This window comes from Monodon monoceros, unplaced genomic scaffold, assembly GCF_005190385.1.
Source record: "Monodon monoceros isolate NGI ecotype Baffin Bay Population unplaced genomic scaffold, NGI_Narwhal_1 Super_Scaffold_12, whole genome shotgun sequence".
Lineage (NCBI taxonomy): Eukaryota > Metazoa > Chordata > Mammalia > Artiodactyla > Monodontidae > Monodon > Monodon monoceros.
The window spans coordinates 1,975,856-1,985,896 of record NW_021703768.1 but is presented as its reverse complement, the minus strand read 5'-3'; positions in this window follow the sequence as shown (position 1 = coordinate 1,985,896).

Genomic DNA, 10,041 nt, shown 5'->3' with positions numbered 1-10,041 from the left:
TTGGGGGCATTTTAAGCAGCAAAATCACCAAAAAAAAAAAAAAAAAAACACAAAAATGCAAAAATGACAACTTTTCATAGACCTCTAGAAAGCCACGTGTCACAGCGGAGCTGACACAGGAAGCAGTGTCGCCTCTCGGGCCGGGGCTGGCACCACGAGGCGGGGCCACGCTGGCTTGTCCACGAGCGTGGATCTGGAGCCCCAGACGGACTTCAGTGAGCAAGTGTATTTGAGAGCACAGAACCAGGACGGTGAGGACCGGGGTGGTTGCCTGGCCTTTATTCCTCTCTCCTCCGGGACCGTCCTAAGCCTGGGGCTCCCCTGATGTCCAGTATACGCCTCTTGGGGTGTGGGGGGGTGAGCATCGCTTAGCACAAAGGCAGCCAGGAGGGGGACAAGGGGTCGGCAGCGGGCCCACCGGGCAGGTCCTGGAGCAGACACCCTCTTCCAAGGGCTGCAGTGACACAGCCAGGAGCACACCTGCTGGAACCAGCCCAGCGCCTGGTGTCCCGTGGGTATTCTGTAAATAGTTACTGCCTGACCATGAACCCCAAGAGGCCTTTTGAGGATGAAATCTCACTCCGGCCTCCATGGCCCTGCCAGCTAGAGACGAGGGGACGTGGGGCTTGGCACACAGTCTGTCACCTTTAGGCCGAAGGGCCACCCAATAACGGGCGGTGAGACGGCCATGAGTCCACACACTGCCTTGCCTCATCGAAGGGAGCAGCAGAGATGGGGCACAGCAGCCTGTGGGTGCTGGGGAAAGCCATGCCTTCAACCCACCTTCAGAATTGCACTGTCACTACAGCGAAAGCTAGAGAGGCCCAAACAGGGCTCTGCTGGGAACAGCTACAGCAGCATGGGAATCCCGCCTACTGAGGAGATCCCCTTTTTCCTTAAGGATGGCGACTAAAAAAAAATCTTTTGGTAATTCCCTGGCGGTCCAGTGGTCAGGACTCTGCGCTTCCACTGCAGGAGGCATGGTTCAGTCCCTGGTCGAAGAACTAACATCCCGCTTACCGTGAGGCCAAAAAAAAAAAAAGATGGCACCTGCCAGACCTTGTGAGGTATGTTCCAGGCATGATTGCTTCCTGGAGAATCGTTATTCTTTCACAGAACTTTTAACCTTAATTTGCTAGAGATTGTCTTAAAGTCTTATCTCTAACATCTACATGTTTTAGGGGAATTCAGATAAAACTTTCCCCTTTTAGGAATTTCTTCAAAGGCTGAGATATTCCAAGCACTATTCTGATTCTGTAATTCACCTTATGGGGAAAGTTGGCTCAAGGAATATTTCTGAGACAGACAAAGAGACCAGGAGATGGGCCAGGCCACAGCCACCCCTGAGCACCATGCAATGCCCACTGAAGCCTCAGCTCCAAGCCATTGGGAGGTTTTCTCTCCTGTGAGTCAGGCGCCCCCACCTGTGAAACAGCTGATAACCCGCATCCGCCTCTGCTGGGTCTCCGAGGTAATTTACACAACACTTTGCAAACTCCAACACTGTTCGTTGTTTTACCATCACTATGGTTGTTATTATTATGCTATAGATGGCGACAAAAAAAATTAATCAGGCGACCTAAGAGAGAAATGAAAAATTTTACTCGAGCCAAACTGAGGCTTCTAACCCAAGAACAGCCTCTCAGAAAGCTCCAAAATTGTTCCACCCATTAGAAGCCCAGGCACAGTTGTTTAAGTTTTTTGAGACAGAGGGCTGTACATTAAATGACGTATTATTGACAGTTTACACGGTCTAGAGCTAAGTGTCATTGTGGCCCCTTAAAAGATCAAGAAGGAATGTTTTCTTTAAGGGGCTGTCTTGCTGGTGCTGGGAGGATGTCGCTCCTCGCGGACAAGCAGGTGTGTCTGCCAGTGGGGAGTTGTGGTCATCCCTAATGCAGATACAAGATGCGCAGTTGGGGGAGAGGGGAGGTCAAAGGGCAGAGTAAATTTCTTATGTTTAAATTTTTCCAGTCTTGCCATAAAATATGAATTTTATTTCACATAGATGAAGCTCCTGGTTAAAATAACAATGAAAGTGGAGCACTGATGGTATTTCACAGGTAGAATAAAACACCGCAATCTGAAACGGTTAAAATACTAGATGCACCTGAGTTCTCCAAACTATAATCTTTAAAAGCTCAATCTTGTCTCAGAAATTACTTCTCCAAATTTTGACGTACGGTATTTCACGTTTGTCTTCTGCTGGGAGGGAAGTTGCCGACCTGAGCTTAGGGGACGGTGGGTCACCCGTAGGCCGATGACTCAGAGACAGCTGGCTCGGATGCAGCCGGAGGGACTGGGTCTGCTCTGGGTGTCCCCCTTCCCTGTTGCACTTGAGTAGAGGTGGCCAGAGGGACGTCCACCCCCAGACAGCACGGGCTTCCTAAAAAGCTCAAAGGCAGAGAACTGTGGGGTCCTCAGACCAGCACCCCAGCCGTTGGGAACAAGAGTGAATCAGCCCCCTGTGGACAGGGTGGGTGTGATGACATTCCTTGTGCCCTTGTGACCTGGCTGTGGCCCTGGACAAGGAACTACAATGCTTAGACTCACTCCTAGAGGGTCTGCCTCTCCAGGAGGGAGGGCGCTGGGCAGAGAGGGTGGAGAGATGGCAGCTCCCCTCGCCCCAGAGGCTTCCAGGAGTGGGGGAAATCAGGAAGGGCTCCTGGATGGAGGTGTCCGCCACTTGGCGAGGGTGCCGGTTTCCATGGGGGCAGACCCACCTCAATGTGCCGATGCCAGGAGGTCGCCAGGCCCTGGGTGGACAGCAGGAGCTGTGCGTGCTCTGTCTGGGGATGCAGGCGGTCCTCGTGGGCCTGTGTGTCCTGGACGCCAAGCCTGGACCTGCAGACCAAGCCGAGCATCTGAAGGAGGAGGGGAAAAGACCAGACAAAGACAGCATCTGGCCAGAGCGACAGGACTAGGGGCAGGGCTGCTGGCCTGAGCTCCAGGGAAGAAAGCGCTGGACACTGGCTTTGCACGTGCTCGATGGCCAGGAACCGGTGGTCGAGCCAAGGAAGTCGGAAGTCAAAGAGCCAGCAGAACGAAAGACCCGCGGTCCAGACTCTCCTCTACGTTCGAGGGTTGATAATCCTGGTTACAGAGAAGCGGCGGTGCTCCTGGATGGAGGGGCGTAAACTTTCAGGAACTTTCCCGGTGGCAGGGCGGGGGGCAGCGCCCGTCACAAACAGGTCTGGGAACCACGTCAGGGCCCCCGGCAGGGCCCCCAGACTCCGCTGCTCAGGGTCCGCCCAGTTCATCGAAAGCCCTACTCAGTGCAGTCCCAGCGCAAGGCCCGGGGTCTTACATGTGGTTCTCCAACCAGGCAGGACAGCCAGCCTGGGCGGGGTCACCTGGGGCTCTGCCCTCCCAGCAGAACAGGTCCAGTGGCTGAAGGGGCGACGTCTCCGCCCCAAGGGTAGGACTGGAGTCGGGGGGACGGTGTCTCAAGGCCACAAGGCGGCCTCCTGCCCACGCCCCAGCCGCCCCCTCACACCGGACGCGTCCACATCCTGGCCTTGGTCAGCACTGCGTGGCCCGGTGCTGCCGTTTCCAGGAGTCAGCTGACCCCAGAAGGCGAAGTTCCTGTTTGCAGCGCAGACATTCCGGCAGGGGAGGGGGAAGGACGGCCCCTCCCCCTCAGCCCCGCAGACCCTCCCGAGCTGAAAGGTCACAGTGACACATAGCAGGGGCCCGGGCAGCGTCCCCTGAGCGGCTTTGGGTTCCCCGAGGGAGCCTGTGGGCTTCCTCCAGGAAAGGAGTTGCAAAAGCACTGATTCTAGGGACTTTGTCCAGAAATGACCCCAACCCCCCAGCGGGGAGCATCGCACTGCCTCTCAACTCCAAGGGGCACAGACGCCTTGGGAGGGTCCCAGGAGACCGAGACCCCTCTGCTGAGGGCCCGGTGCGGACGGCAGGCACAGAAGCCTCGGCTTTGGTGGTCTGGGCGCCACAAACCTGCGGCACGTGAGGGCTTTCCCACGTGCCTCTGTGATGCTGCCCGGCCCCCACCTGCACCTGCTCTCACCTGGACGCTGGCCCTACTGTTCAAGGTCCCTTTCGTCCATCTTTGGTGGGGGTCAGCCGCCTGCTGCCAGCCAGGACCCTGCTTATCCCTAGTGGTGCCCCGGGAGACCCACAGACGCCTGTGCAGGGCTGGCCCCAGAGCTGTTGCGCTTTGCGGCCAGGCTGTCCCTGCGATGACCGCTCATCCTGATGTGGGCGGACAACGGCCACAGCGAACGCAAGAAGAGCCAGACAAGGCCGCGTTCTGGTAAAACCTCGCGCACACTCTGCCCGTGGGTGCCTTTCCCTGGCCTGCACCCACACCCCTGCGACATGTGACCTGGGAGGGTCCTGGCTGTGGACGGGATGACGGGGCCCCGGACCCCTGCCTGCCAGGTGCTGCCCTGAGTCCTGCGGGAGCCTCGTCCCCCCAGCCTCCCACGGCGGCCTCTTCCTCCGGGCAGCCTTCCCTGAGCAGGTCACACCTGCGTGTGACACCCCGCCCCCCGCCCCGGTCAGCCTGAGCTTGGCTGCGTTGGGAGCATGCTCCCACGTCCCAGGGGCCGGCCCTGAGCTGCGGGGAGGGGGCATGAGGGGGGCAGGTTGAAAGCCAGAGCTTCGTCTGTTGAAGACATCCTGGGCCTGTGAGAAGGGTGCGACGCCACACCTGCGTCAGGGTTTGGACGTAAAATGACCCCCTTCCCTCGGCCTGGGGTACCCTGCAGCCCAGGCCCCACCCCTGCACGTGAATTCCACACGGTCCTCAATCATCCGGACCCGACCGTGTACTTGCAGGGACGCGACCCTCAGGTGACTTCATTCCATGGAGAAAAGGTCAGGCAAGGCGGCCAGTTTGCACAGCATCACAAACCACAGGTGGAGTCGCTGCCCCGTCCGCTGTGGCGCTGGCCATCCTGGCACACCCGAAAACCCGGGTGTTTTCGTAACACCCGAAGCCCAGGCCCGCCCTGTGCTCTCCACAAGCAGAGTCACAAACGGCATCTTCAAGAAGAATGACAAGAAGGGCCGGGAATTCACCCTGGGAGCAGGCGAAATTTGGTGGGAACCGAAAGCTACCACTGTTGGCAGACGGAGGGCCCATCCTGACACACCCTCATGCAGGGAAACCCCTGAGAGCCATTTTCGGGAAGGAACCTAAGATTCCGTGGCTCAGTAAATTTTAGCACAGCACGGAACACCCTGAGCGGCTGGATTCAGAGATGGACCTGGTTCTGCCGAAGTCGGGGCCGGGGTGGGGGCCTGCCCGACTGCGGCCCCGCAGTGACCCTCCCAGCAGCGCTCCCACCGCGTCGGGACATACCCCTGGCCCTCCCACCCAGCCCGCTGCAGACGGGCCCGTCCACTCCAGCCGGTTCCCTGGTGAGCTAAGGAGCGATGTTGCTGGGTCCCGGGAGGCCACCCCTCCCTCCTGTCCCTCAGTGTGTAATCAAAACCGTTAGAAACTTTTCAAAAGGCATGCTTTCCATATGCAGTGGTGAGGGCCTGGCAGTACAGACGTGGTTAGACACAGAAAAGCAGCACTCAGTTAAAAAAAAAGAAACTCTGAAACTGAGGAATCATCACTGCGAGGTTGTATAATCCTTGTTTTGACAGAAAAGACAGCTTCCAGATTACCCTGTTCTATAACTGAAAGCCTCACCCACTGGACCGTCCTGCAGAAAATGCGCTGTGTGCGCCATGCAGCACAGTCAGAAAGGAGCAGCCGTCGGGTTAACCAGCGGCCGTGGGGGCCTGAGCTCCGCGGGGTGTCTCACCAGGACCCAGGGTGTCGCCTTCGGGGTGAGCCTCAGATGAAGGTGTTTAGCCTTGAAAAGCCCAGTTAGAATTTGCAAAGGTGTCAGGGTGGGGGGACCAATCCCATCACTCTGCAGATCAGGACACCGAGGGGCAAGTCCCCAGCCCTGATCAGGGACCCGCGGTGACCCCACCCGCCCCGCGCCCACATTCCAGGGCTGGCTCTGCAGAACCTCTGTTTGGCACGTGGGCCCTGCATCAGCCACCCGCCTCCACAGTCTCCCGTTCTCCTCCCAGCCCCACGTGGCTAAGTTCAAAACACACCCACCTCCAGGACACAACGGCGGACAGGTGTGCTCAGGTGAAAACACCTGGAAACCACTCAGAGCCGTCCTGTGCCTACCTAGGCCTCAGAGGGGCAGGACGGTGTAAAAGGAACTTCCCTGAAGCTTTGGTTGGAGAGAGGGGAGGAACGGGGTTAGGCGGGTGGAACACCCCTTGCGGGGAGCCCACCCGGGCTGCAGCGGGTCTGCCTGGAGGGACAAGCCCTCAGCCCCACCCCCACCCCCTGGCTGACCGCCAGCTGCAAGTCCCGCCCCACAGGGCCTGGGCCGGCGTCGCTCTGAGGACTGTGCCCAGAGGAGAAGCAGGAAACGCGCCCTCTTCTCTTTCTGCTCCGCTGATTTCTGAAAATGGGGCCCAGCAGGTTCCGCCCCTGAGATGCAGCACCGCCCCGTCCTGGGAACTGTGCTGTGTCGACTGGACGGCAAGACAGCCTAGAAAGATCACACGGTGGTGGGCAAGCCCCCCCCCCCCCGCCCCACCATGTTCTAAGGTGCCAGGGCCTGAAAGAGCACGAGCCCCATCGGGAACCAGCTGCAGCCCCCCCAACTCCCAGCCCGATGCGTCCGCCTCAGGTCCCTGCTAGGCTGTAGAGTTATCCAAACAAGCCCGCCTCGTCCCCCTGGGAACTGCAAAGCTTCCTCTGCAGCCCCCCCGGATGGGCCCATCAGTCATGTGCCTGTGACTAACCACCTGCGGCCAGTCTCACCTGTCCAGGGTGGGGTGTGGGCGAGGCGGGTCCCTCCCTTCTGGGTGGGGTGAGAGGCAGGTGGCCAGAGCGGCCCCTTTGGCTGTGTTGGCTGAGGTCCAGGCATCCCTAGACATGCTTTCCCCTTGGGGTCAGGGAATCCTCCCCCGCCACTTCCTTCCAGGCAACGTCCAGACAGCTAAGGTTTCAAAGCCAAAAAACATAAAAAAGGGATTGAGAACTGAATACAACAATTCTACAAAATCTGCAGGAATGGAGGTCTCCCCCAAACCAAGTTCCTGATCCTGAGTTTGTGGGGCTGAGCCAGTGCCCCCTCCCCGAAAACTAAACACGGGACCGAGCGCCTCAGGAAGGAAAGGAGAGGTGGTCGTGAGGGTCCCGTGAACTTGGAGGTGCTGCAGAAATTCGTGGGACAGAGTCCCCTTCCTCCAGTCCCCCCACTGAACCAGAATCGGGTACCCTGTCCCCCTCCGCGGGCTTTCCCGCCAGGTCCATCTGCAAATCCATCCCCGTGGCTGAGCAGAGGCCGGGACCCTTGCTGTGCAAAGCCTGTCGTGAAGGAACAGAGGCTTTTTGTTGCCCTGCGGTTTCCAGGGCTGAGCTGGCCTCACGCACCGAGTGGTCCTGCTCCACAGACCTTGGCCGCCTGGCCGCTGTCCAGCGGGGGACAGAGGGATCTGTGTTGGGTCAACAGCACAGCACAGCCACGGCAGGAAAGCGGGGCGGCCGTTCCCAGAGCCCTGGATTGTGCGAACGAGGTTTCTTTTTCCGAAGTCGCCAAAATGTCGGTCCATGCTGAAAGCTCACCACCAGTCACTGCAGTTGCATCTAAAATAAAAATACTACAGAACCAGAAGCTGAGTAAATTCTTTTTTCTCACTCTCCTTCAACAAAGCTGAATGGAATAATTGGGATCAAATCCTCCCCTTCAAAATCACATTTGGCTGAGAACCATCTGTGCCAAGTGTCAGCCTGAAATAATCCTTTTGCTGACATTACAAACCCTGTGAAAGAGAGTGGACCACAGACATGCTGACACCGCCAGAAGCGCGGCAGGACAGATGAGATGTGAGTTCTCTTTAATTTTATTCTTAAAGTGAAAGAGCTTGTCAGCGGAGCTGCATCTAAAACAACGAGTCATGTAAACGCTGTGAGCAGTCTAACAACCTACTGTCGGGATTTACCGTCCAACGTAAAATAAAATTCAAGCCCGGAGATTAAAATTAAAAGTACCGAGTATAAAAAGCCATAGTTTCATGATCAAAAGAATAAAGCTCAGGCTTCCCTGGTGGCGCAGTGGTTGGGGGTCCGCCTGCCGATGCAGGGGGCGCGGGTTGGTGCCCCGGTCCTGGAGGATCCCACATGCCGCGGAGCGGCTGGGCCCGTGAGCCGTGGCCGCTGAGCCTGCACGTCCGGAGCCTGTGCTCCGCAACGGGAGAGGCCACAACAGTGAGAGGCCCACGTACTGCAAAAAAAAAAAAAAAGAAAAGAATAAAGCTCACGTCCTAAAACGTACATTCCCAGTTACATAAACACCCGTGGGTGTCTCGGTGTCACAGCCCCTCCTGGGTCCAGCCCGTCTGCTTTCCTGTGCAGGACGGCAGTTGCCACAGTGAGACTCCGACGGACCCCAGCTTCGTGCTGCTCCCCTCACCATCTGCTTTCGTCCATTTACTGCTGGGGTCATTTACCGTTGCTTCAACTTTCAGGAGATGTCTCACCACCTCCTGCATCTACTTGTCAAAATCTGTTCATGTCTTAGAAGGAGTCCGAGTCCCCACCCAAAGTGCAGCCTTAGGACACCCCCTGGAACTCTGTGCCTCTCTTCTTTGGTCTTAGGTTGTGATTGTTTCCGTGCTTCTAAACACGAAACACAATCCCCATTCACTGTGGTTCTCCAGCTCTGCCTTGTTACCCACCGCCAGCAGCCGGGGCTGCACCTCCTTCTCAGCTACTAGTCGACAGCTCAGGGCTCCAGACGTGACTCCGCTGACTTCTCTTACCACCTGCACCCTGGCTGGACACTCCAGTTCTCACAATTCCACAATAAAGCGTCTTCTCAGCTGCGGGGCTTCTCTGGGATGTATCCCTAGGGCTGTCGTTCCTGGGCCACAGGGCGTGTGCATCTTCACCGACTGGGTGTTTGCGCACTGGTTCCCGAGCGGCCGCGCTCGCCTCGCGCCCCGGGTCCTGGCCGGTCCCCAGCACCACCTTGCCAGCCCCTCTCATGCCACATCTCCTTGGGTGCGTCTCCCATAGATCTGCAAGCCCAAGCACCTTCTCGTCTCTTCCTGCCCCGCGGGCTTCCTCTCTTGGGCGCTGCCTGTGCGTAAGCTTTCCCCATTTGGGGTCGTTTTGCTTTCTTAGAGCCGTGTCGAATTGCTTTACATTATCGAACGATGCTGGTCCTTTTCCCATGATGCTCATTGTAACTATTTCCTGGCTGAGTTGTGGCTTTTATCTTCAGCTGGTTTACAGCAAGACCTTTACAATGTTATGAAACGTGCTGGTGTCTCTTTGGCTTGTGATTTTTGTGGACTCGTTAGGAAATCCTTTCCTATCCCAAAGTCACAAAGATAATCTCCAATTTTTTTTTTTTTTTTTTTTTGCGGTACGCGGGCCTCTCACTGCTGTGGCCTCTCCCGTTGCGGAGCACAGGCTCGGGACGCGCAGGCTCAGCGGCCATGGCTCACGTGCCCAGCCGCTCCGCGGCATGTGGGATCTTCCCGGACCGGGGCACGAACCCGTGTCCCCTGCATCGACAGGCGGACTCTCAACCACTGCGCCACCAGGGAAGCCCAATAATCTCCAATTTTTTCAACTTTAAGGTTACACTTTGCACAATTAGCCACTCATTCACTTGTGGGGTTTTTTTTTAACGTGGTAAAATAAACATAAAATAAAATTCACCATTTTAACCATTTTCAAGTGTATGGTTCAGTGGCATTCAGTGCATTCTCAATGCTGTGCTACCATCACAGGCTCTTTCTTCACCCCGGACTCATTTGTTTTCTAAACCGTTTATTCAACAGACCTTATGGAGGCTCTCAGGAGGGCCGGCAAGACGCTGGAACAGCCAGTGAAGGAATCAACAGGCCTCCCCCTGTCCTCGGCGGCTGGCCCTCGGGGACGCGTCAGCGGTAAGAAGCGGGGACTCCCCGGCTTTTGCCCGAGGGCCGAGATTTGTCCCCTCTGACCTGTGAGGTGACGCGTGGGGCCATCACCCCGGC